The sequence below is a fragment of the Peromyscus eremicus genome, chromosome 8a (genome assembly GCF_949786415.1).
Source record: "Peromyscus eremicus chromosome 8a, PerEre_H2_v1, whole genome shotgun sequence".
NCBI lineage: Eukaryota > Metazoa > Chordata > Mammalia > Rodentia > Cricetidae > Peromyscus > Peromyscus eremicus.
Window position 1 is genome coordinate 33,802,436 of NC_081423.1, and position 26,613 is coordinate 33,829,048.

Consider the following 26,613-nt stretch of genomic DNA (forward strand, 5'->3'; position numbering starts at 1 on the left):
GGCTGGCCTCGAACTCATAGAGAACCTCTTGCCTCTGCCTCCCAAGTGCTGGGATTAAAGGTGTGTGCCACTACTGCCTGGCTTGTCCTGCCTTTCTTAAAGCACAGAGTGTCTTAAATGCCTTTGTAGAAAATAAAATGCACGTATAAAACAAAAGGAGCGAATTGAAATTCCATCACCTACATTTTAGCAATGCAACTCCACATCTTGCATGTGTGTGCAAATATTTTTACAGAAAAGGGCCTTATTGTACATTTTCTTTCCATCTGTCTATCTGGCATGTGTCTGCAATGTTCAGTGTTCTCTTACCAACATAATCACCTTGGGATGTGTCTAGAGGTCAGGGTTCTCAGCTTCTACAAATCCACAGGCCCAAGGGTAAGGGGGAAGCTGTAGGTGGAGATGAAGGCAGCAAAGGGCAGAAGCTTGGGGAGAGCTTGTGGCTGGGGCTGTTCCCAGGAGGGTCTGTAAGGCCTGGGGAAGTGCAGGGGCTACAGCTGGGGGCGACCGGGTGGAGGACTGTTTGTGTTAGAAGGAAAAGGGTGACAGAAACCGCTCTCGTGTCGCCAAGAGAAGAAGCCTGCTTCTGTGCTGTAGAGTGCATGACTTGACGGCGTGTGTGTGTGTGTGTGTGTGTGTGTGTGTGTGTGTGTGTGTGTGTGAATCAGGATCACAGGGTGCATGGGGTCCCTCAGCAAAGAAGGGGCTTTGAGGACCTCAGGTTAGGAGCTGTTGGGAGATGGTGGTTTCTAGACTGACAAGGGAAGGTCCCAGGGAGAAGCAAGGAAGTGAGGAGAGGAGCACATTGTGAGCATAAATGCTGCAGCAGAGGGAGATGTCAGGCTGCAGGGCATTTGCACTCTTTGGAATGGCAGAGTGTACATGTGTGCATGGGGTGTTGATGTGTGCACTTATATGTAGTTGTGTATAAACTTCACCATGTTGTAGAGGAGATTTTAGGTGGTTTGAGTTTAGACCAAGAACAAGACCCAGGGAGAAAAGGGGTTTGAAGCTATAGAAGAGAAAAGGTATGTTTGCCAAAGTTATTCCTCAACTGCTGGAAATCTAGATGAAGTTGGCTTGAGCAAAAAAAAGAAAAGAAAAGAAAAAAAAAGAATTGATTGGTTAGAAGAAGAGGAGGAAGAGGAAGAAGAAAAAAGGGAGGAGGAGGAGAAGAAAGAGGAGGAGGAAAGAAGAAGAAGAAGAAGAAGAGGAAGAGGAAGAGGAAGAGGAAGAGGAAGGAGAAGGAGAAGGAGAAGGAGAAGCAGAAGCAGAAGCAGAAGGAGAAGGAGAAGGAGGAGAAGGAGAAGGAGAAGGAGGAGAAGGTGGAGAAGAAGGAGAAGGAAAAGGAGAAGGAGAAGGAGAAGGAGAAGGAGAAGGAGAAGGTGGTATTGGAGAGAAGGCTTAGCAGTTAAGAGCACACGCTGTTTTTGCAGGAGACATGAGTTCAGTTTCCAGCACCCATGTCAGGTGATTCACAACCACCTAATGTCTGAGCTCCCTCTTCTGGCCTCCTTGGGCACTTGCATTAACACACACACACACACACACACACACAGAGAGAGAGAGAGAGAGAGAGAGAGAGAGAGAGAGAGAGAGAGAGAGAGAGAGAGAGCTAAAATAAAAAATAGATTCTTTTTAAAAATATAAACAAAAAGAGAGCTCAGAGCTTTCTCACTTCAGGCATGGCCAGATCCAGAGGTTCGAATACAGTTTCAGTCTCCTCTCTTTCACTTTCTCCAGATCTTGGCTTAGTGCTCTGTGTTGATCTTCTCAGGCTCACTCAGTGAGTGAGACAGTAATGGCTGAGCCAATCATTCCACAGTCTCACAGTCTTGTCCTTAGAGGAAACAGCGTTCCCAACAGCCTCAGCACTAGTTCCTGGATGTAACACGCTAATGTCTTAATCTGTTTCGTGTTACTGTAACAAAACACTGGAGACCGAGTAATTTATTTTTAGAAATGAGGTTTATTTAGTCTCTTAGACTCCCAAGAAATACAAGATCTGGGAGTCTTTTTGCTACTTCAACGCAATGTGGAGTGGGTAAAGGCAAACAAGAGGCAGTCACTTCCTAACCTGCACTCCAGACCCTGTTCCCAGGCCCAGCCTCCCAGCTCTGTGGGCACTGGATCTCAGCCTCAGCTGCAGGTTGGGGAGTACGTATTCAGATCCTAACAATGGATTTGTGCCTGCTGTAATTGGATGTTGAGCCATTCTGCTTGGCCTGGGCAGGGTTGTGGCTCCTTCCTCCCTGTGACGGAGAGGTGGGAGGGGGGGTTCCTGAGGCCTCAGAAGGAGGCCTGGGTTCCAGGCAGGCTCATGGCTACTGAGGAAGAAACCAGGGCAGGGATTGGCACCTGGGTGGTCTGAGGGGGAGGGTGGAGTGAGGAGCAGAGGTAGCTCAGGGTAGGAGAGCCGTTCCACGCAACCCACCTGCCCTCCTTCCAAGACTGGGCAGGGTGGCGAGGTGGCTGGTCAGCTCTTATGGGAGTTGGGTGGCTCTGGAAGCAGGGTCAGGGCTGGGGAGGGTGGCTGATCACCGCTGCCCCAGAGCCCTTAGGCTAATGCCCAAAAGTGCTGGGGCCATCTAGACCTCAGGAGGTAGAGACCAGGACTTCTCTCCAAGGTAGGCTAGAAGCCTGGCAGGTGAGAGATGAATGTGTGTGGCCGCCTTTGGTGAGAGCATTGGGCAGCCAGGCTTGGTGACTGCTCTGCATGGGGGAGGAGAGTCTAGACGTGTGGCTGAAAAGAGGGCCGCACGCTGGATTAATATGGGGGGAGTGGGGTGGGGTGAGATGCGGGCGAAGGCCATAACCAAGAGGTCAAATACAAACTTTTTTAGATAGTGCGAAGAACTGGGACAAAATGCCCGTAGGTAATCACGGGCAGCTGACAGTGGGTGTGTGAGTGTGTGCATGTGTGTGGATGATGTGTGCGTTACTGTGAGCAGTACATTGTGCACAATGGCTGCCAGCATGCCTATGAGAGGCAAGTGGTTGATATTTATACACGCATGTGTACACATGGATAAGAAATATACCCGTGGCCCGGTAGTGGTGGCACACACCTTTAGTCCCAGCACTCAGGAGGCAGAGGCAGCCTGGTCTACAGAAATATACATATACATATGTGTAATGCATGTAAACATGTTTGTGTACATGTCTGTATGTGCAAAGCATGTTTGCACAGCATGTTGGGGGTGCATAGGTAAGAAAGATCACTTGTGCACATATGTGTGATACATGCATGTCTGTTCAAGAACACATGTGATGCATGTGTGTACATTGGTGTATGAGTGCCTGCATGATGTGTGGGGAGTCCACTTGAGTGTGCATGAGTGGCTCCTGCATTGGGGCACAGCCCTCAGATGCATGCTCATAGCTGAGACCCACCCTGGCCTTTGGTGCCTTTCCCACAGCTAGGGGAAAGCAGAAGAGAAGCCTGCGAAGTCAAGCCAGCAGATGGACACCCCTTCTGAAGTGCAGAGGCCTGGTGCCCAGTGCCCTCATGCCCTGCCTACTGCTTTGGAGTTGGGGTTTGGCTTTTCTGGAAGGCGCCCTGCCCCTAAAAGGCCAGCGTACCACGCCTCAAAACCAGGGGTGAAAACCCACAGTCCCTCCAGAGGGGAGGGGCTTGGCATTCCTCTCCCCACCTGGTCCTTAGCTTCAGGCCTCTGCAGGTGCTGGCTGCCTTCTAACCATCAAGATTCTAAAAAGCTGTGGGCCCAGCATCTGCCTGGTACCCACTGGCGTGTTTGGTTCACCCCCACTTCCTGGGGAAAGGCTTCATGTGCTGGATCAGTTGTCAGAGGGAGCTGACCTACCGGTGGCCCTCCTCTTGGGTCTCGGGGTGCACACTGCCTGCCGGGCCACCTTCCCTCCTCTCCCTGTCTCCAGCTCCTCTCACAGCTCCTCCCTCTGCTCCTCCCTCTCTGCTTCAGCCTCCTGCGGTTTTAATGAGGGCTCAGCCTCCTGTGCTCCGCAGCTCAGCGGCAGTACGTTTAATTAATAATCCTTCACTGCAGCTTCTCAGTGGAAATGCTGCCATTTTCCCTCACTAATTGGGAGAGCTGGTTAAACTCCAAGATGAATGACCCTTTCTGCTGGGGTGTCTTTGCCTGGAGTCTCCATCAGGGTGTCTGAGCTGAGCCAGAAGCTGCTGGCTGTCCTGAGGGAGGATGTCGGGCTCAAGGGACAGGAGGCCAGCTTGCCCCATCCTACCAGGGACAGAGACAGCCCTTTCAGGGCAGAGGTCTGGCCTGGTCTGAAACTCCTCCCTGACCTTTGGAGAGGGCGTGCTTGTGGGAAACCTGGTGAGCAGCACAGCCTCACACTTGCCATCGCCCAGTCCCAGTTCCACCAGCTTCAGGAAGCACCCGAGTGGGTTTCTGGAACCTTCCCTTGGCCCAGCCTATATATGCATATACGTCCTCATTAAAACTCAGGTCCACCTTGGCCTGCTCCACTCTCCTTCCTTGGCACAGTGCCAGCTGGTCTTGGTCATATGACAGGTCCTTAGCAAGATGTGTGCTGTGTTCCCAGTGAGCACAGGTCCTTGTCTCTCAGACAAGCAAGGGAACCCGAGTCACACAGCACCATCGCACTGGTCACTCAGGGGTGGGTGACAGAGGTGAGGGTGTCTGGTCAGGGCTGCTGGGACAATATCCTAGTTACTCTTGACTGTCAATTTGATGGGATTAGAATAGCTATGGAAACACACCTCTGGATGTGTCTATGAGGGTGTTTTACAAAGGTTTAACTAAAGGGTGTCAAGGGCTATCCTGAATGTGAGTGGTGTGAATCCAGGACCTGGGGGGCTAGACTGCAAAAACGGGAGAAAAGGAGAATCTCTCTCTCCATCTCTCTGTGTCTCTGTGTCTCTGTATCTCTCTCTTTCACTCTCGCTCTCTCTCCCTCTGACTATGGATACAATGTGACCTCACAATCCTGCTGCCAAGCCTTCCCCAAACTGTGTGCTCTATGTCCTTAGAGTGCAAGTCCAGATAAAACCTTCCTTCCTTAACTTGCTGGGTCAGGTACTCTGTCACTGTGACGGGACAAGTAGCCGGCACAGGGAGCCACTGGCACATCCCCTATGGAATGTAAACACAAGCACCTGCCCGCTCCCCCGAGGCAGGCCTGAGGGTCTTCTGTAGATGTGACTGTTCATGTCTCCTGTGGTACAAGACAGAACACATAACCAGCTGTCTGTCCCAAGGAGAAAGATGAATGAACTCTGATGCCCAGAAGTGAGGCCTTTGTGCTCCTTCCTTGCAGTGTTGGTGGCAGTCATCTGCATCAAAGATGTGGTATCTGAGCCGGCACTGATGTGAGTTATGATATCATGTCCCCTGACAGCTGAGGGGACCAGAATGGCTCTGGTCTTAGCTGAGTACCAGTGTGGATTGATGAAGACCTAGTGGGAAATGTCTGAAGGAGAGATGCTGAGTGATGCTGAGTGATGTCACCCCACAGCCAGCCCTTCAGCAGAGCTGGTAGGAAGGTGGGGGGCAGGTACCTAGCAGCATAGACTGGCTGGGGCTTAATGGGATTATATCTCTAGCAATCCACGGCGTCTATTTAATGAGCAAAGGAATTTATTTAGGGGTTAGCCCACAAGACAGAATAAAGGAATTTGTTGCAGGATCTTGGAAGGGTGAGGCATGATCCAATGCTGTTCTCTGGTGAGCTCTGTCCTGGTCCATTCCAGCATCCAAAACCACGAGGTATCAAAGAGAGAATTCATATGTACATCCCAGGTCTTAAGGGTCCCCTAGTGGCCACGCCCCAGGGGCATGTACCTCATGGTCATAGGCAGGTGTAACAGTTACCTGCTACCTCACTAGGGGTGGTGCTTCAGGGCATGGTTCAAACAACCACCTGCTACATCTCCCCCTTTTGTCTAAATAAGAAAGTTCTAACTTAACACAAAACTATATACAATAGGAATTATTATTAAGTATTGTCCAGGAGAAATAATGGGTAATGACCTAAGCAAAATGGAACTACAACCAACAAGAACAACATCAAACAAAGAACACATACTAAAATCCAGAGAAGTCTGGAACATAGGTAAGTGGTATGTTAGATTATTCCAAAAGCTGTCCTATCCTAAAGTATTTAAATCTAGTACTTAGATATGAGAAGATTGTAACTGTAACTATTAGTCTTCAATCCCATCAAAGACCTGAGAAAGAATGTAATAATACCCGAGAACAGGGGAAATGCACGCAAGCAACTTTTGGAAATCTTTTGAGAATAGACAGAAACAGCTGGCAGCCTGGACATTCACCTAAAGTTTCTCAGCACCATTGGGGCATCCGATTTGGCTATAGGCCTAGACTATCTGACACACCATTTTCAGAGGCAGGAGTTTTGAAAGACCATCTTACCCTGTCTTGGCAGAGTTCAGTAGTCACTTTTCCTTGTGTTCCTCTCATCCAGAAAGGACAGCATTTGTACTGTCAGCAGTCCAGGCAAGGGCAGTTCTTTGCTCAGCAGGCCATTATGTGCCAGGGCAGAGCTTGCCAGAGAACAGCATTGGACCATGCCTCATCCTTCCAAGATCCTGCAACAAATTCCTTTATTCTGTCTTGTGAGTTAACCTCCAAATAAATTCCTTTGCTCATTAAATAGACTCCGTGGGTTGTAAGAGATATAATCCCATTATCTGGCACCCAACTCCCCCACAAGAGAGTGTGGGTTGGCCATTCTCGGCTGTTTACCCATGCAGATAGCTTCCACGGATCCATGCGCATAGGCTCTGTGAGCAGAAAGTGCGATCTGCTGGTACCAATGCTGTTCTCTGGCGAGCTCTGTCCTGGTCCATTCCAGCATCCAAAACTACAAGGTAGCAAAGAGAGAATGTGTATGTGCATCCCAGGTCTTAAGGGTCCACCAGCAGCCATGCCCCAGGGACATGTACCTCAAGGTCATAGGCAGGTGTAACAGTTACCTGCTACCTCACTAGGGGCGACGCTTCAGGGCATGGTTCAAACAACCACCCACTACAGGGGCTCACTGGGAATTACCTGGAATCCCTCTCTTCCCTCTGTTCCTCTGTTTAGTGGTGCTGGGAATGAAACCCAGGGCTTCATTCATGCTAGACAGGGCTCTATCAATGAGCTCTGCACTGACTCCCCCTAAACCTCTTTTCTTTGTTCCCATCCAGTCTCCCCCCTTTCTTTCATGCTTCTTTCTCCTCTTCTTCCAGATACAGTCCTCCTTCTTCCTCTGTCCCAGGGGTTGGGGGACACACTGTGATGGCACACAGTAGGTAGTGCTGCCCCGGTTCTCTGGGAGCTTATAATTCCTGGAGAGACACATTAGGAGGGTCCAAAGTGCTATCTCCTGGAGTGAGAAAGATGTCTTTTGTGGGGCAGAGACCTCCCAGAGGAGGCAAGCAGCAGCCAGGCGTACCAAATGGTGTGAGCTCTTCCTTGATTCTATAGCTGGGACTTGCCCTTCCGTGAGGTCCCCTCACCTCAGGATGCCATTCCACTGAGTGGGTGTAGCTGATGTCCCTCCCGAGGGAACACAGCTGTCCTCCAATGCCAGCGTCTGCCATTGACCTCAGGGAATAGGGCAGCTTCTTCTCCCCGAAGAAACACTTTCATCTCTTTGCAGACGTCACTTCTGTTCTGGTTCTTGTCCTTCTGTGCAGCGGGACTCCCTCCCCCGGGGCCGTCCCCTCTCCAGGTCCTAGACTTTGATGTCCATCCCATACTCCTCCCTTTGTAGGACTCTGCCCTTTCTCTCTGGGAGCCTTTAGAACTTGGTCTTTGATGTCCCTGGGTCGGACTATAGTCTAGACAGAGTCCAGGTATGAACATTTTCTTGGCAGTTGGGAGGATCCCTGTGAGACTACTGAAGTCGAAATCTTTCAACCAGTCTTGGGACCTTCTTGGCCATTATTTTTTCCAGTGCTTCCTCCTCATCACCCCATTCCTTCTGGGGTTCCTCCATCTTGCCTAACTTTCCCCTTGCGCCTTCTCTGTCTTAACACTTCCCCAAAGCACCTAGCAAGTGTTCTTAAATCTCACAGCTCCTGGGTTGCTGCTTTGGCTCTTGTGTGCCACTGTCTCAGTCAGCCATGACGTCCCTTTTCTTTTGTCCTGACTGGTTCTTGGTAGCCACTCATCCCATCTCTGCGTTTCTGACATTACTTAAGATCTCTTTGGGATTCCATATCTAGTTGAGGTGAAGTTTCCTGTGTGTGTACTGGGTACTCTGGGTATGGTCTTTGATTCCAAGGGCTGCCACGGCTGTGACAGGTCCTAGTGGGCTGGAGGGCTCCCACCCAGCTTCCAGCTCATGTCCCTCTTGTTGGTAAGCAGGACATGGGAGGTGGCAGGAAAATCCCCAGAAGCTGGCTTCCTTCCATCCCTGCATACATACTCATCTGAGCTTGGCTGTCCTGACCCAGCATCCCAGCTTCATGGTTAGCGACAGTGAGAGATGAGCTCTCTCTGAGGACACCCCCATGTCACCCACAGAGGTCCATTGGGCTGTAGCATCCTGATACTACCTTCTGTCTTTTGTGCATTATGAAGGTGACCCTTTCGTCTTGCCTTTGGGTACCACGTGGCATATGTTTTAGGATGTGGGTGGATAGGTGCTGTGCTAAGTAGGGAAAGTCACAGTTGGAAGATCTGAGAGGAACAGAAGAGAGAGAAGGGAGCGAGGCCTGTGAGGGGGTCTGAGCAGGCCAGGGAGCTGGAGATAACAGGAGCTGGGATTAGGGTTGAGGTTGAGGGAAGGGGAATCCGGGATAACCTCTGGTCTCTGGCGGAAGGAACTGGAAAGGGCGGGTGGAGTTGGCTGTGATTAGGCTTTGGGGAGCAGGACAGTCTCCAGTGGGAAGGAAGCCTCTATCTACAGAGTCCCTGGGTCTGAGGCTCCCAGGCGGTGCTGAAGAGCCAACTGCATCCCTTTGTCTCTTGGTTGGCCCTGCCACCAGAAGGTTCAGGGACAAGAGAGTGCCTGGGCTTGGGGCTCCTGTTGGCAAGGAAGGTTGGTGGGCTCCATGGGCTGAGAATGGCACTTCTGGGTACATGGAAGCTGCAAGGACTGGACAGAAGAGCGAACTCTTCCTGTGTCCGGGACTTGTCACTTCATCCTGGGTCACCCCTGTTGAGCTCTGCCTCCCATGTCAGTGTCAGCAGGCTTTGTTTCCCTCATGTGCAAATGGGACCTCATCTAACGATGGCGTGGCTGTGTCCAGTTGAGGAGGGAGGGACATTGCCTGGAGTGCCACGGAGAGGTGTACAGGCAGGAGCAGTGAGCGGGAGGGCTTGGAGGAGTCCTGGACTCTCAGTGGAGCCAGCGGATTTACTACTCTTGTTTAGAAAGAGAGGGGAAATAGTGTGTGCTTGGCTGCTCTGCGGGCTGGGGGAGGAGCCCCACCCGTGACCCGCTCCCTGCACACCCACCTCCTGCTCACTTAGCTCAGAGCTGGCGGCCACCCAGCTCCAAGTGAGACGTGGCAGCCAGGATGCTGAGGCCCAGCCAAGCCCCAGATGGCTGGCGCGAGGTGCTTCCCCCAAGCTAAGCAAGACAAGGGCAGGGCCTGACCTGGCGGGAGGGGCAGGAAGGGGACAGAAGCCTGCGACATGCTATCTCTGGCCCTGGTTCTGGCCAGCCCTGCACCCCATCTGACGTTTCCACGTAGACCCAGGGGCCTGAAGCTTGGAGTCTGGCCTACTGTGGTCCATGTGGCAAGGTAAGGTCAGAGGTCCTCTCTCAGATTCTGACTGGGAGCATTTGTCCTGGTACCCCCACACCCTGTCCCGTGGCTCTGTGTGTGTGTGTGTGTGTGTGTGTGTGTGTATGTGTGTGTGTGTGTATGTGTGTCCATGTTTATCTGCACACACATGTACTTGTGAGGCTTTGTGTGTATATATTGCCTCTCTGTGCCATTCTACAGAAGTCAGCCCTCACGGTCTGAAGAGATAGCACAATCATGGGGACCAGAGCTGGGACCCCAGCACTCACTTAACAAGGTGGGACTCCCATGCATGGCCATGAAGAAGGTGGATACAGTACTTCTGGGGTTCTTTGGTCTCCAGCCTAGAGGAGGAAACAAAAGTCCCAGACTTAGAGAGAGACCCTGCCTCAAAGGAAGAGTCAGGGAGTGACAGAGGAGGACACTGACATCCTTTCCTGGCCTTCACACTCATGCACAGGTGCGTGATCAGGCATGCACATCTGTGCATGTACACACATCAGGTAGGCGTGCGCATAAATAAACACATCTTAAAAAAATGAAAAATATTCATAACCCAGGAACTGCTACACCTTAGCCCAGCTTGCCTTAAACACACTCAGAATATTTAGAGGCGCCTACCAAAGTAGGGCACAGTCATCCAATAAAGCCCATTTCAAAGTGTCTCTTTGTGGTCATGTGACTAGTACGCTCCTTGTGGTCATGTGATTGTTAGCTGTAGCTCACTGTGCTGCCCAGCACCGCATGAGAGGCGTTTCCCACACAGAGCCTACCTGGGAAGAGATCCAACCTCAAAATTCAGTTCTTGCTTGAATGTCTGTTATTTTCGCAACATTGGAGAAGTAAAAAAAAAATATATATATATATATATATATATATATATATATATGATCATAAACAGAACCATTGTGAGTCTGGTGCTATTTTTAAAAGAAATATTATTATTTGTGTATCTGTGTCTAGGAGTGTGTGTGTGTGTGTGTGTGTGTGTGTGTGTGTGTGTGGTGTGAGGCGTGCACATGCCATGGCATGCAGGTCAGGGGACAACCCTGTGGATGGTTCTCTCCTTCCACCTTTATGTGGGCCCCGGGAACCACACTCAGGTTATCAGGCCTCACCTTGTGGTGATGAGAGAGACCCACTGTCCATCCCTCCTCTATATTCTAGAAGAATTCTGCCTCCACCTCTAGTCCTGGCAGCTTCAGTTTCCTGTGGCCACTGTCATGAGTTACCATAATCTCACTGGTTTAAAACCAGAGAGGATTATTGCTCTCTCACAGTTCTGGAGAAGCAAACTTCAACGAGAGACTTGAGACAGAAGCCCATGCTTTCCACAGGCTCTGGGTGAGAAGCTGTTCCACGCCTCCTTTATTTTCTGGTGGCCGCTGGCTTTTCTTGGCTTGTGGGCACACCCTCACTATGTATCTGCCTACCCTTCTTTGGCCTCTTTGATGGCTGAGTTTAGGTTGCTAAAGCGAGATGCCATCAGGTGAAAACATCAGAACTTTTAGTTTGGCTCCTGGCTTCAGAGGTATCAGTCTGTGCTTGGCTGGCCCCATTGCTGCGGGCCTGTGGCAAAGCAGAAGCAACATGGCAGAAGAGCATTGTGGGAGAAAGCTGCTTACCTCTTAGCAGCCAGAAAACAGGGGGGAGGGAGAGACAGGGAGAAAATACCATTCAAAGGCCTAACCCCAGCGGCCCACTTCCACCCAGCCCCCACCTCCTAATAGCTCATCCAGTATGATCTCATCATTGATGAGGCTACCACCCTCATGGTCCAATCACCTCTCAAGAATGCCACCAGCTGGGAACAAAGCCTTCAGCACATGAGCCTTTTGCAGGGTGTAGCGGGGGGGGGGGAATGGGGGGCCGGGGTGGGGGGTGGGCGGAGGGGGGGGGACGGCACAGACCTCATATTTGAACCATATTACTGACCTAACAGGATACTTGCTGAAGACAGGCAAGGTGAGGAGACATCCCGTCCTAGTGGATCAGGATCCTGCTTTGGTACAGAAGGCGGGATTCTTGCTAACCTGACTGGCAGAGCTCTACGGCCAAACGATTTTACAAGGCTGTGAGCAGAAAGACTGGGACCTGATTAAAGTTTGACCCAGCAGAGAATCTCTGACACCCTCTCCTGCTCACATTCCTTGTTGTGACATGCCTTAGGCTGTTAGGATTCTCCGCATGAGCCTCACAGCTGTTTGACCCTGGCTGTTCTCCAAGTGGCTGAGCCACACTGAGCCTGCCCCATGGGATATGAAAGGGTGGTGTGGGGGAGGGGAGGCTGGGTTTGTAGCCCAGCACAGGGCAGATGTTGGACAAGGTCCCTCCAGCCAGAGGCAGCTCCCTTTGAGCTGGGAGAGCCAGGCCGTGGGTTAGTACAGCATTCCTGGTTGCAGGACTGGGCAGAGGGGCTGTGGAGCAATCATTGGTGGAACATACGCATCTCATCTCTCTCTTGTATAAGCTGGTTTGGGGAGTCGTCTTGAGAAATTGTGTCTGTTGTTCAGATGGTGGGCAACAGAGTCCTGTTCTGCCTCTGGGGGTGGTTCCTGGCTTGGACCTCAGATGGAAAGGGGAGGTCAGGGGCGTTAGTTGGCAGGTGGGCCGCAGCAAGCTGGGGCAAAAGGGAGGCTGTGGCTCTAGTGCCTGAGTGGGTGAGCTACAGCTGCTGTCTGAGGCAAGGCTTTCCTGGTCTCAGCAGGGTGGCCTTGGTCTGGGGCAGTGGCCTTTCCCTGTCCCCAGGAAGTGAGCCAAGGCCAAGTTGCCTCTGTTTCCCCAGGGCTTCCCAGCTACTATCTCTCTTATCTTCTCCACATCTTTGTGAGGTCATGATCAACATTCCATTTTACACAGTGAGTGTAAGTCTTGAGAAATAGAAAGAGCTTCACCTCACAGGTCACATACTCTTGTTGAAGTTGGGGGACAGGTTGGGAGGTACTTGAGCAACCTAGGTTCCTCCTGCTGGTCCTCTGGGTTAAAAGTCAGGCCTTAAGTCACTGTGGCCAGTGGAACAGGTGTCTGCAGATATATGACTCAAGATTGCTTTGGGGGACATCTTAGGACCTGAACCCCAAATATATAGCCTTTCTTCAGCCCTGTCTCTAGCCCTATGGCTCTGGGTGTTTGGCTGCTGGGGCTGTGGACCATAGGACTGGTCTGCCTCCAGGGATGGCTTGATTGGGCTCTCTACATAGCTCAAGATGCATAATAACTCTTAACTGGCCTAAAGTAGGGGCATGTGGAGTGAATCATCTCGATACTTGCCTGCTGGGCTTGGCCTATCTCTCACACATTCCTGTGGACAAGGAAGCCACAGAATTCCAGCCCATAACCAGGTCAAGGTACTCCAGGAGGGCCACAGAAAGCTTTGAGAGCTAAGGGCAGAAGCCTACTCCTCTCCAGTCCTCTTTGTTTCTTCCTCTGGGTGAGGAGGAGCCTTACCTATCTCTACCCCCATAGATAAATGGGTACCAGAGTTAAAGACCAAAAGTGATGTCTCCAAGGGCTTCTAATGGGTGCCAGGTTCTGGGATGAGTAAAGCCACCAGGGAAGCCACTAGATACCTTGGGGAGGCAGGAAAAGAGGTGAAGAACCTTCAGGAGGACAGGGCCCCCTGGCAGCCAGTGCCCCTACACATCCACTCAGGAATTCAGCTGGGGCCAGGGAGGTAGCTCAGCCGGTAACGTCCTTGCTTGAGGGCCTGAATTTGGTCCTCAGAATCCATGTAAAGATGTTTGATGTGAAAAACAAAACAGAAGAACAAAAATGTTAGATGTGCTTGGGCACTCTTGCCATCCCAATACTGGGGAGGTAAAGACTGGCAGGTCCCCTGGGATTTACTGGCCCGCCAGTCTAGACAGGTGGGTAAGCTCCAGACAACTGATAGAGCCTTTCTTAAAAAACAAGAGTGATCCCCTGAGGAATGACACCCCAGGTGGATCTCTGGCCTTTATATGCATGGTGCACACAGGCATCTGCACACACACACACACACACACACACACACGCGCGTGCATACACAAGAGACTTTAAAAAGTCAGCTGGACACATCTGCCAGGTTCAGTAAGGAAAAAGTGCTTCCTTTCCACATAGTTACCACTTGGGTAGATCTTGCAAATACAGTTTCAAGGAATTCCTCTACACATCTCGACCTAGAATGAAAAGATGAGCTGTGTATTGTGGGAGGCCTGCCCTGCGGAGTGGTTATGTGGTATTCTTGCTTCCTTCATCCACTCCTACCCTCCCTCCTGCCCGTCCATCCCCCACCTGCTTGCTGAGCCATGCAGCTCTCTTTCCAGCTGGTGTGCCTGACCTTCCCAGCTGGCATTTCGAGTGCTCTCTCTTGGCGCCTCTGAGTTCCACGGATCCTCTAGGCGGCCATTTGTCAGATGGTCCCGACATCCCTTCAGAGTCTCCTGCTGGGAAAACAATTGTGTCAGACAATCCCGATGGCTCTCTTCCCCCTCCAAGCAGGCAACCCAAATGCTCTAAACCAGGAGAGAAATCAGAGCCCCAGTGTTCTCAGGATATGTACTTTATCCTCCAGTTTTCTCCTGTTGGCCATGAACTGTGTGTACCAGAGACCTAAGAGGGAACCCATAGGCCGTTCTAAAGAAGGGGAAATAGGCGTCAAAGCCAAGTGACTCCTTACTCCGTGTTTGAAGGTACCAGGCACTGGGTTGGTGTATATTAGGATTATGCTAACCTTCTATTGCCTATAACTCAATGGCACAGGCTGGTCAAGGTACATAGAAGGGAGGTTCATTTGGACTCCTAATGTAGAAGTTTATGGTTAAGGGGACTCATCTAGTGATGGTCTTCTCCCTGTAGCCCACATCATAAGGTCAAAGTCATATACCCATACATGCATGGCCATATGAGTGACTGTTTCTTTCTCCCCCTCTTACGGAGCTACCAGGATTCAGCCGTGATCCTCCTCATCCTAATCACCTTCAAAAGGCCCTGCTTCTAAACACCTTGGTTGGATTCAGGTGGCACCCTCTTACACGGTGTACTCATTTCATTTCTGTCGTGATAACGTACCCTGGCAAAATCACCTTAGGGGAGAAAGGGTTTATTGTAACTCGCATTTCCCATTTACAGTCCATCACGGCAGGGAAGTCACAGAGGCAGAAGCCTAAGGGAGCTGATCATGCGGCATCTGTGGTCAAGAAGTAATTAGAGTGTTGGATTAATGCATGTATACTCAACTTGCTTTCTTCATCCTTAGACATTCCAGGATCCCCTGCCTAGGGAATAGTGCCACCCAAAGTAGGTAGGTATTCTTACCCCAGTTAATATAACCAAGATTTCCCCCTCCCTATTCAGACATTCTACCAGGCACCCTAATCTAGACAATCTCTCATCAAGACTCCCTTGTCAGGTGATTCTAGATTGTATCATGTTGACTAATAACAACTAGCCATCATAGACAGTGAAGTTTAAACTCCAGCACGATATTTCAGGGAACAAGCCCCACATAGATCCAATATGGAAGCTTTCTGAGATCAGGTCAGCATGCAGACAGTGACCCAATAAAGAAACTAGACATCATGGTTGGGAAATAGTGTCACAAAGAAACAGAACAGGATGGCAGGGCAGAGCATAATGGGGGAAGGAGTACTTGTAAGCCAAGGTCCTTCTGAGAGGGAGACATCTGAGTGGAGACCTGGCCTTCTGGGAGACGCTTGTCCCAGATGGAACTAACCACAGGTGCAAAGGCCCAGGGGCAGGAGCTAAGCTGAAGTGTGCCAAGGACATAAGGAAGACCTCTGTGGCCAGAGCCACAGAGTGAGAAAGAGATGACTAGTGACAAGGGTAGTCACATGGTAGGGAGCCACCGGAGGGTTCTGGGAAGGCGGGTGACGGGGCTGACTCCTATTTTAGCGATTCTCTTGCGTAGCCATGCAGAGAACAGAGAACGAGGTCACAGAGGCTCAGTTACCCTGGCTGCCAGCCTGGCATGCTCGCGGCACTGTGGGCAGATGGTACATCCTGGCCTGGGAAGCCCCTACAATGGCAAGTCTGCAAATTCTGGCTGTCAAACACTTACGTGTAGAGTTCCTGGAGGGCTAAGTGCCTACCTTGGGGTTGGCTGGGCGCATGACCCCTGAGAAGGCTGGAAGGACTTGTGAACTACAAGCTTTGAGTCTCTGCAGGATGGAACTTGGAGGGTAGTGATGCCTCTCTGTTGGGGTGGTTGTCAGTGCACAATGGGACAGGGATGATGAGGGCAGGAATCTACATCCGTAGTGTGGGTGGCTGTTTGCCCATGCCAGCAGAGCAAGGGTCTGTGCTGGTCTCAGGTTGACTGACCTCAGGCTTTGAATTCCCTCTTTCTTAAGTGATCTGGTTAGAGTCTTCCTTCTAGGTGCTGGTCTTACACCAAGGACTCAGGCCCAAGGCTGACACAGATTAGAACTCTGCCCATCAGCTGACCAATCTCTGCTCTCCTGTAGTATGTCTCACAGGAGTTCATTCCTCCAGCCCTCCTGCACTGGCTCCTGACCGATTTATTCTGGTACAAATGTTGGGTTCTCCGTGCCCATAGGAGTATGTGGTCTTGCTTTCTTCTGGGTCAGGAGCATCTGCCTAGCGCTCTGCTGGTACTGGATATTAGAGTTTTAGCAAGGCAGATGGGCAGGGAACTCATCTTCCCTGGATGTGTTTAGGGCCAGCCACCTTCCCCTGCCACCCTTTTCCTGGAACATGGGGAGCTCTCAGGAGCCTCTATATACTCACATTCTGCCCTGGCCGTGAGAGTCTATGCAGAACTCTGAATGTGGAAGTATGTGACTGTGTTCCCCGTAAGTCCATGCATGTGTTTGAGTTGGTATGCAAATGTGTGCTTGTGTGTCTATGTGAATGTGCATTTAAGTGGTGGGTATGAGTGTGTTGAGCTGTATGTGAGCTCACATAGTTATATTTTTGGGTGTTTTTAAGTGGTGAGTGTTCTGTGTGTGAGTGGTGTGTGAGTATGGATTTGCATGGCATATGTGAGTATATATTTGTGTGTCTGTCTGTCTTAGTTTTCTGTTACTATAACAAAATACCTGAGACTGGGTAGTCTGTATAGGATAGGTGTTTATTTGACTTGGGCTTCTGGAGGCTGGGAAGTTGAAGAGGGTGGCAGCAGCATCTGGCCAGCTTCTGGTGAGGGCCTTCCTGCTGCAGCATCACATGGAGAGAGCAAGCATCCTCACTCAACTCTCTAATGCTGCGGAGTGACCCCATGGCCTCCTACTGCCCTCCCAAAGGCCCACCTCCCAATGCCATTAGCAAATGACTTTGAGAATTAACTCTCCAACATGTGAACTTTGGGGTGCACATTCAAATCATAGCAATGTGCCTGGGGGCCCCACCCAGGCTCCCTTGGCCTCTCATGCTGGAGATAGTGACCATTTGTGGGTGTTGTACAGGTGCATGGGTCTAAGTATGTGTGAGTGAGTGTATGTAGATCTTGGCTTGACAGTGTTTTTCTTAGGTTTATTTACTTTTATTTTATGTTTTGCCTCCATGTGTGCCTGTGTACCGTGTGTGTGGTACCTAAGGAGGCCAGAAGAAGAGGGCATTGGATCCCTTGGGACTGGAGTTACAGACAGTTGTTAGCTTAGGCCTGAGGTTTAGCGGAGGGACCATCGAAGTTGGGCTTGAAAGATGGAATAAGAGTTTTCCAAGCAGGGAAGATACTCAGGGGTTCCCAGGAGCCATGCAGAGGCAGCTGGAGGGTCGCAGAGCTTGAGGGATCTCATGAGTATGATCCCAGCCATCAGCTGGCTCACTCCCAGACAAATGTCACTGTGCTTGTGGGCTGGGGTGGAGCTGTAGCCTTTGACCCTCACTCTTTCTTATGCTCCGGTGACATTGCCACCTCTGGTCCCAAACCCTGGGCGGGACTGGACTCTTGCCCACGTGTACTGCTGGGTGGCTGACATCTGCCTCTCTTCAGGCCTCTCTGTGGGCTTCTGGTTACCAAGATCAGTTTTAAAGATTTCACAGAAGAGTCTTCACTTCTGAAAAAAAGAAGCCGAATTTCAACGAATCCATCACTTTTGTGCTATTTTGATAGTCACTTGAATATATTCTTCTTCCAAAATCAGCACCTTATGGAAAGTCCTAGGGGCTTCACCCAGCTTCCCTTATCTTTCACCCCTGTATGGGGATGGTGACCTCTAAAAAAATACCCAATTTATACCTGGTTCTCTGTGCTAACGTGGACTTCGATGCACTTACAGAAAGTGTAAAGCGATGTTTATATATTCCTCCTCTTTCTTTAAAAATGTTACATACGTGTCTTCGAAACACACACTATAATTACCACCCTATAATTTGCATATTTCACTCAAAAATACACCCTGGAATTCTAACTATGTTGATACAGAGGTTGGGCTTGTGTTGTAAGCCCGGGCCCAGCATTGCTTCTTATAAAGACCACACAGACTAGCTAACGATCCCCTACAGCTGGGGACGTGGGTTGTTTTCAGTTGTTTGATCTCAAAAGCAAAACTTGATGAATCTACTTCCTGCTTAGCTTGGTGGTGGTGTTAGTGATGGTGGTAATGATAGTGATCGTGTTGGTGGTGGTGATGGAGGTGGTGGTGGTAGCCTGGAGTGGACCAGTAGTGTGGGGTGCATGGGCATTTTTAATGGTGAGAGGTGGAATGTGTAAGGCTGATTTCAGAATGTCTGGCTTCCTTGTACACAGGAACTTGGGGCACTGACAGAGCCATGCGTGGAGATCCGGATGATTCCAGACTTTCTGACAGACATATTACTGGCTCACTGATTTTTCTCACCACTGCCCTTCCCTGCACTCCCTTCTCCCAGTCTTTCCCCTTAGGCTTGGAAATGTTTTTCTTAAGTTTATTTACTTTTATTTTAAGTGTGTAGGTGTTTTGCCTGCATGTGTGTCTGTGTACCATGTGTATCTGTGTACCGTGTGTGTGTGTGTGTGTGTGTGTGTGTGTGTGTGGTATCTGAGGAGGCCAGAAGAAGAGGGCATTGGAACCCTTGGGACTGGAGTTACAGACAGTTGTTAGCCTACGCCTGAAGTTTAGCAGAGGGGCCATCGAAGTTGGGCTTGAAAGACGGAGTAAGAGTTTTCCAAGCAGGGAAGATACTCAGGGGTTCCCAGGAGCTGTGCGGAGGCAGCTGGAGGGTCACAGAGCCTCGGAGGCAAAGGCTGGGTGTTCAGAAGCTGAGGGCTGCTTCTGTCCTTGCTCCCCATTGACTTCAGCCTCCTTGTCTCCGGTGGACACACGGAGCCCACAGGCGAGTTCCACCTGTGGACATTTGTGAGCGTGCCTTGGATTCTCCCTCATGCTGCTCGGGGTGGTGCCTAGAAAGAGCCAGGGAGTGAGTGTGGTGACATTCCCAGGACATTCTCACATCTCTCCCCTCTGACTTGTTTCAAATCAGGGCTGGCACATCCTCTCCTAGCCAGCCACATCCACCTGGGGAGCTGTGGTCCCCAACTGTGTTCAGAAACACACACGTGGGCTGTGACCTTGTTTGCGGTCTACAGAGCCCCATCAACGCCACACATCTTGGTTTCTAGGGCCACGTGTTAGGCATTGATTTCAGGTGGTGACTCACATCACTTTTTCTTTTTCAACATTATCATGGTTAGTCTAGGTCCTTTACTGTGCCATATACATCTTAGAATAACTGAAACCAACCCACGTCACTACCTATGGGAAGGTTAAACAGTCTGTGCGGTCTCAATGGGAAGCAGCTCATAGCCTTTGGTATTCACCCTCCATCTCTAAAAGATCCCTCTGATAATTTGATTATACTTGCTTTGTACCTGTTTGTGAAGAACTGACACTTTTACAATGTTGAGTTTTTAATTCCACGAACACTGTATACCAGACATTTCATTAGATTTTCTTTGATTTCTCTTTTTCAGAATTTTATACTTTTTGGTGTACAAGTCCAGTACATGTATTTTAGATTTGCCCTCAAATTTATATATTTAAAACTTTTTAAAATTGCATGTGTATATTTTGAGAGAGAGATGGGGAGAAACAGAAGGGGAGAAAGAGGGAAGAGAGAGAGGGGGAGAATATGCCACAGGATGCTTGGGGTGGTCAGAGGAAACTTGTGGGAGTCAGCTCTCTCCTTCCATCTGGGTCCCAGGGACTAAACTCAAGCCACCAGCATTGGTGGCAAGTGTCTTTACCCGCTGAGCCACCTCACTAGCCCCCAAGCGCATTGTTTTGGTTTCAGCTTTATAAATAGTTTAGAAATTCATTCACTTGTAAAGCATTTAGAAATGTAGTTCGCTTTCCAAGAGTTCATTGAAAGAACTGTTTGAGTTTCTGTGCTTTAACCTTACTGAACCCAACTCACTGGTTCCAGGACTGGTGGACATTGCACAATCACGCTGATGATGAGTAACGACGGTCTTACATTTCTTATCTTCTACGGTTATGTTTCTTATTGTACTATCTAAGACTGTCAGGAGGATTTCCAACATCTATTTATGGTGACCACATTCCTAATCTTGCAAAACAAAACAAAACAAAAACAAAACCCAAGTTTTTCCTGAGGTTTTATGAAGCCTTAGTATTTTTTGTAGAATCTCTTTATTAAGTTGATGTCATTCCTTCCTATAGTAGTAAACTGAAATTTTACTTGATAACTCATGAATGGATATTGGATTTTTATCATATTTCTCTACATCATTTATATAATCAAGTGTTTTTAAATTCCATTATCACAATGGATTAATTTATATTAATTAATTAATTGGAATGCTACTCCTGTCTGCATTTCCAAGGTAAGCTGACCTTGTTGGGAGTGTATTCTACTTTTTATACAGTGCTAGATTAGACTTGCCAGTGTTTTATTGAGGATTTTTAGGTCTGTCTTTGAGAGAAGATGGTTTTGTTTGCTTTTGGTTTTTGTTATGAGGCAGGGCTTACTATGTATCCAGTGTCTACTTGTGAGATTTGAACTATCTTATAGCCACATGAGCAATACTGGAAGATAAAACATTAAACTCAGGTCTGGACAGATGGCTCAGTGGCTAAGAGCAGTTGTTGTCTTCCAAAGGTCCAGAGTTCAGTTCCCAGCACCTATATTAGGCAGCTCACAACCATGTATAACTCTAGCACCAAGGGGTCTGACTCCCTCTTCCGGCCTATGAAGGCAACTGCATACACAGGTGGGCATAGGCTTACACTAACACATGTGTACATACCCATAAATACAGTAAAATAAATCTCATATATTAAAAAATACTATTGAATTCAACCTGGCCCACTGAATCAGCTAAGCAGGACTCATATGGGCTCACAGAGGCGGGAGCAGCATGCCCAGCCCCACATGGGTCTGCACCAGGTCTTCTGCATATGTTATGGCTGTTAGCTTGGTGTTTTTGTGGGACTCCTAATAATGGGAGCAGGTGTGTCTCTCTTTTGTCTGCTCTTGAGACCCTTTCCTCCTATTGGGTTGCCTTGTCAAGCCTTGATATAAAGGCTTTTGCCCTGTCTTATTATATCGTGTTTAGTTGTATTTGGCTGTTGTCTCTTGGAGGCCTGCTCTTTTATGAAGAGAAACAGAGGGGAAGTGGATCTGGGGGAGAGGGAATGTGGGGGGATATGGGAGGAGTGGAGGGAGGAGAAACTGTATGAGAGAAGAATCTACTTTTCAATAAATAAAAAAACATTATTGAATTCATTACTGAGTTGGTTTTACTGAGGATTCTGATTTTCTTCTCCAGTCTATGTGTGATTGACTTCAGAGTCCTCTTCTAGCTGCCCTGCATGCTCAGTCCACACTGCAGAGCTGGACTCAGTACCCTGCATGCTCAGTCCACACTGCAGAGCTGGACTCAGTACCCTGCATGCTCAGTCCACACTGCAGAGCTGGACTCAGTACCCTGCATGCTCAGTCCACACTGCAGAGCTGGACTCAGTACCCTGCATGCTCAGTCCACACTGCAGAGCTGGACTCAGTACCCTGCATGCTCAGTCCACACTGCAGAGCTGGACTCAGTACCCTGCATGCTCAGTCCACACTGCAGAGCTGGACTCAGTACCTACATGCTCAGTCCACACTGCAGAGCTGGACTCAGTGCCCTGCATGCTCAGTCCACACTGCAGAGCTGGACTCAGTACCTGCATGCTCAGTCCACACTGCAGAGCTGGACTCAGTGCCCTGCATGCTCAGTCCACATTGCAGAGCTGGATTCAGTATCCTGCATGCTCAGTCCACACTGCAGAGCTGGATTCAGTACCCTGCATGCTCAGTCTACACTGCAGAGCTGGACTCAGTACCCTGCATGCTCAGTCCACACTGCAGAGCTGGACTCAGTACCCTGCATGCTCAGTCCACACTGCAGAGCTGGACTCAATGCCCTGAATACTCAGTCCATGCTGCATAGTTGGACTTAGTGCCCCATATTCCCTGTGAACTCACCAATGACTGTATGGTGCCTAGGTAGATTCCCACTTTGGGACCCACTGCCTGGGTTTCCTGGTCCTTAGGTGCCAGATCTTGAGAGAGTGATGTAATGGCTTAGAGCATCAGCTTCACAGTCTGTAAAATCGTGATAGTGTCAGACTACTCCTTTTGTCTTTCATTCCTCAGTAACTCCACGAAACAGTCATATCCCACCTAACTTATCCCCAAATATTGTAGTTTCAACTTGTAACAACACTTCAGAATTTTGGGTGAAATATCTTCTTTTTTAAAAAAAATACTTTGTGATTGTGTTTTATGTCTATGAGTATTTTGCTTGAATGTATATCTGTGCATCATGTATGTGCCTCGAGCCCCTGGAGGGCATTGGGTACTCTGGAACTGGAGTTACAGAGGGTTGTGAGCCTCTATGTGGGTGCTGGGGATTGAACCTGGTTCTCTGGAAGAGCAGCTGGTGCTCTTAATCACTGAGCCTTCTCTCCAGCTCCATTTTGTTTCTTTTCTCCTCTTCGTTTTCTTTGTTTTTTGTATTAAGTCTTTGAAATCTTATTGTGTATTTTACACACAGAGCATCTTTCCATTCAGACCAGTCACATGCCGAGCCCTCAATAGCCTCCCCTGACTCAATCGCTACTCCACTAGACAACAGAGCTCCCAAGCATCTGACACTTTTGACATTTCAGCTTTGAAGCTCTAGTAATAAACACGGGTTAGCCTAGTCAAGAACAGACAGCCAGAAAACAATAGAATTTATCTGTGGTGTTGCTTAATATGAGGGTTCCTTTACAACTAACTAGAAATAGCTTGTGGTGCAATCTATAAAGAAAGCGTGCGCGCGCATGTGCGCGCGCGCACTGCGCGCGCACACACACACACACACACACACACACACAGTTGCAAACCGCATAGTGACATTTTAATCATTGTCAGATCACATGTACGATGATGGTCTCATGAGATTCTGTCACCTAGAGATGTTGTGGCCATCTGAGATGCACAACGGCACACTTGCCTAAGGATGCATTTATCAGAATGTGTTTCGTTGAGTGACACATGACTGCTTTGCGACACTTTATAGGTGAAAAACAGGCTGGGAAAGGCCATGTAGCCTGAAAGTAACGGAGCGGAGATAATTTCAAAGGAATGGTAAGCTGGCATGATGTTGGCCTAGCCGATTAGTTTGACTCTTTTCACAGTCTATGTATATTTGAAAACATCACACCATTTCCCACAAACATACACGAATACACACACGTATATGTATGAACATGTATTATTCAGGTCTCTGTTGGGTCTAATTCTTTTCTTCAGCCCATGAGATTCAAGGATGGTGGGTAGTTATTATTGACTGTCAGTTTGTTGGGATTTAGAACCACCTGTGAGGGTGTTGCTACAGAGCTGTAACGGAAGTGGGAAGACTCACCCTCAGTAGGGGTGGCGCGATCCCATAGGCTGGAGTCCTAAACTGACTGGGAAGGGGAAAGTGAGCTGCTTCCTGACTGTAGACACACTGTGACCAGCTGCCTCATGCCCCTGTCACCATGCATACATGATGGACCGTACCATGGATGATGCATATATGATGGACCGTACCCTCTGACTGGGAGCCAAAGCCAAAGCCTTTCCTCCTTAAGTTGCTTCTGACAGCTATTCCGTCACAGCAATAAGAAGGTAATGTGGGCTGGGGAGACGACTCAGCAGGCAAAGGCACCTGACAGCCTGAGCTGGATCCCTGGGACCCACGGGGAGGAAGGAGAGAAATGATTTCTGCAGATTGTTCTATGATGCTACATGTGCACACACATGAGAATGAATGCACGTACTAAACGAAATAGCAAGATCAACATAGACAACAAAGGCACTGGGCCTCTGAGCAATGCCCTTTGCTTTCTTATTTCTTTCTGGAAGGAAGGGGCAGGCAAGGCCCCCAGATCTTCCGCCCATATCTCAGTGTGAGTTTGTCCTGCTCGGCCAGGGTGATGGGCTTGAGTCTAAGCCCAGCAGTGAGGTCTGGCCAGAGGCAGCTGCTGTCTGTAGCCTGGGGAGGCCCATGTTCACGGCTGGCACTCAGCCCATGGGGAACACACTCCTGCCTCTGGCCTGTGGGGCCCATCCAACATCTCACATCCTTCTCTGGCTCTGTGCAGATGAAGGGTTTTCTCCAGGGCCGGAGCAATAACACTTTATCTGTCTGCTGGCTTGCATCTCCCAGACTGTTTCCGAATTAAGTTTTATGTATGAGGATGCTTAAATAATATCATTGTGTTGGTTTGGATCTCAGCTTTAAAGTGCATATTTGAGCATGCACATCATTCTTCCAGAACCAGGGCTCCTTTGTAAAAAGGTTTGTTCTAAGTTTGAAAAGTATTTTCGAAAGCTTATTCTGCCAAAAGCTCTGTGCTCAGTGCTGGGGACACAGAAATGAAAGGGCTCTGTCCTGTCCTCAGGCAAGAGGGCAAGGAAGAAAAACCAAATCAACAGGTGCCTGAAATGATTCTGTGGCCTTTAAATCTCTCACATCCACAATTAAACACGTTTTTCCCCAGCATACAGAATACTTGTTTGTAGAAGAAAATCACTCCAGGAAAGCAGAAAGAAAAAAAAGAGAGAGAAAGAATGAATTCTGCCATTTTGGAATAGCCACTGTGGGAGACAATCTTCTCACAAGGATGCTCAGGTCCTTGACCCTGGAATTCTTGGAAATGTTGTGTTAGACAGTGTTGGAGAATGAGGATGGCCAATGAAATGATGGTTGTTTGTCATTTGACTTTAAGAGAGGGGAGTATCCTGGATTATCCAGGTGAGCTTAGTGGACATGAAAAGGTTCTTAAAAGTGCAGGTCAGAGTCAAGGAGTGAATGAAGGACGTTGGCTTTGAAGATGGAGGAAGGGGCTACAAGCCAAGTCATGCAAGAAAGAGGTCACTAGAAGCTGCAAAAGAAAAGGAAACACATACTCCTCAGAGCTTCCAGAAGGATCACAACCCACTCCCACCCTTCCTCAAGCTTCATTGTAGCCTAAGGAGACTCGTTTTGGACGTCTGAACTCTTGAACAGCTTCTGTTGTTTTAAGCCAGTAAGTTTGTGGCTGTTTGTTACAGTGACAACGGAAACTCCAAAGTTTGAACCAGAACCAGAAACACAACACTGGTATGTTGGTGACCATTTTCCGCTTGTGACGTATATAATTAAAATTTATTATTGTTATTGTTATTATTAATTATTATTATTATTATTATTATTATTATTGTATGGGAGATGGTACATCTGTGCAAGTCAGAGAACAGCTTTGTGGAGTCAGTTTTACATGGGTCCCAGAGATCAGATTCAGGTCACAAAGCTGCATGATTGAGCAGCAAATGCCTTTAGTCACTCTTGCCCAATGACACATATAATTATTTTATAAATGATATACTGTTATTCATGCCACTTTTATTACCTTAATTACTTCTAATATGTTTTTGCCCTCTTTCTGTCTACTGGACTTGAATGTTCCATTATTTTTGTTCTGTTCTACAATCATGAAGCATTGAGGCTATGAATTTGCTTCTGGTGACAGCTTTGGTCTCACCTAGACAGGCTGATAGGTTGGATTCTTGATAACAGCATGTTAAAAAAAGTACTTGTGGTTTTGATTCTGTTAATCTGAGATCTGTTTATGGAATGGTTTAAAATAATCCCATGTGTTGGAGTTTTGTTGTGTTAACCTGTCATGTTCATTTCTTGTGAGTTCTAGGTATCTTTGCATATTGAGACCAGAACTTGTTAGCTTCTACATTCAAAATTCATCATTGCAATGACTAATGTTCTTTCCCTAGCCAGCACAGATTTCCTGCAAGAATCTGTTTCCCTCAGCACTTTACTTTTCAAATCAAACATTTCTGGGTATCTTGAGACCCCATCTTGGTTCTGTAGCTTTTCTCAACCCCTCTGGGTAATCAACATCTTCCAGACAGCATCAATGGCTCTGGGGCTATCTTGGCATATCTGGGCTGTTGTAATATCACACCATTCACGGTGTGACATATATACAGCTGGACCTCATCTCTCACAGATTTGGAGGCTGGAAGTTCCAGGTCAAGGTATTGCTGGTTCAGTTACCTCCTGGTTCATAGTGACATTTTCCCACTTTGTTCTCATCAAGTAAGTGGGACAAGGAAGCTCCCTTGGGTCTCTCTTCATGAGGGCTGGACTCTCAGGACCTCAGCCCTCCCAGAGGCCTAAATTTCTCATACCATCAACTTGGGCACTAGGGTCTCATGTATGAACTTTGGAGGGGAGACGTACACTCAGATCCATAGCAACAGGACCTCAGTGTCATCTTCTGCAGCTGCCAGGCTCTGGTAAGAAAGGAAGAGTTAGTCTCCATGGAGACTTGGCAGGGATGTCCTGGTCCAGACCAAACATCCTGAATTATGATCACAGAGGCCACCTGGGTGCTCTGAGACTTGGAGAATTC

At 48.8% G+C, this 26,613-nt stretch overlaps 1 protein-coding gene across 1 annotated transcript in view; it reads left to right on the plus strand.

The window, feature by feature from the left end:
• The window catches only part of Adamts2 (ADAM metallopeptidase with thrombospondin type 1 motif 2), a 209,611-nt gene that overhangs the window by 22,239 nt on the left and 160,759 nt on the right, over window positions 1–26,613 (plus strand). The gene's annotated exons all lie outside the window — the stretch shown is intronic.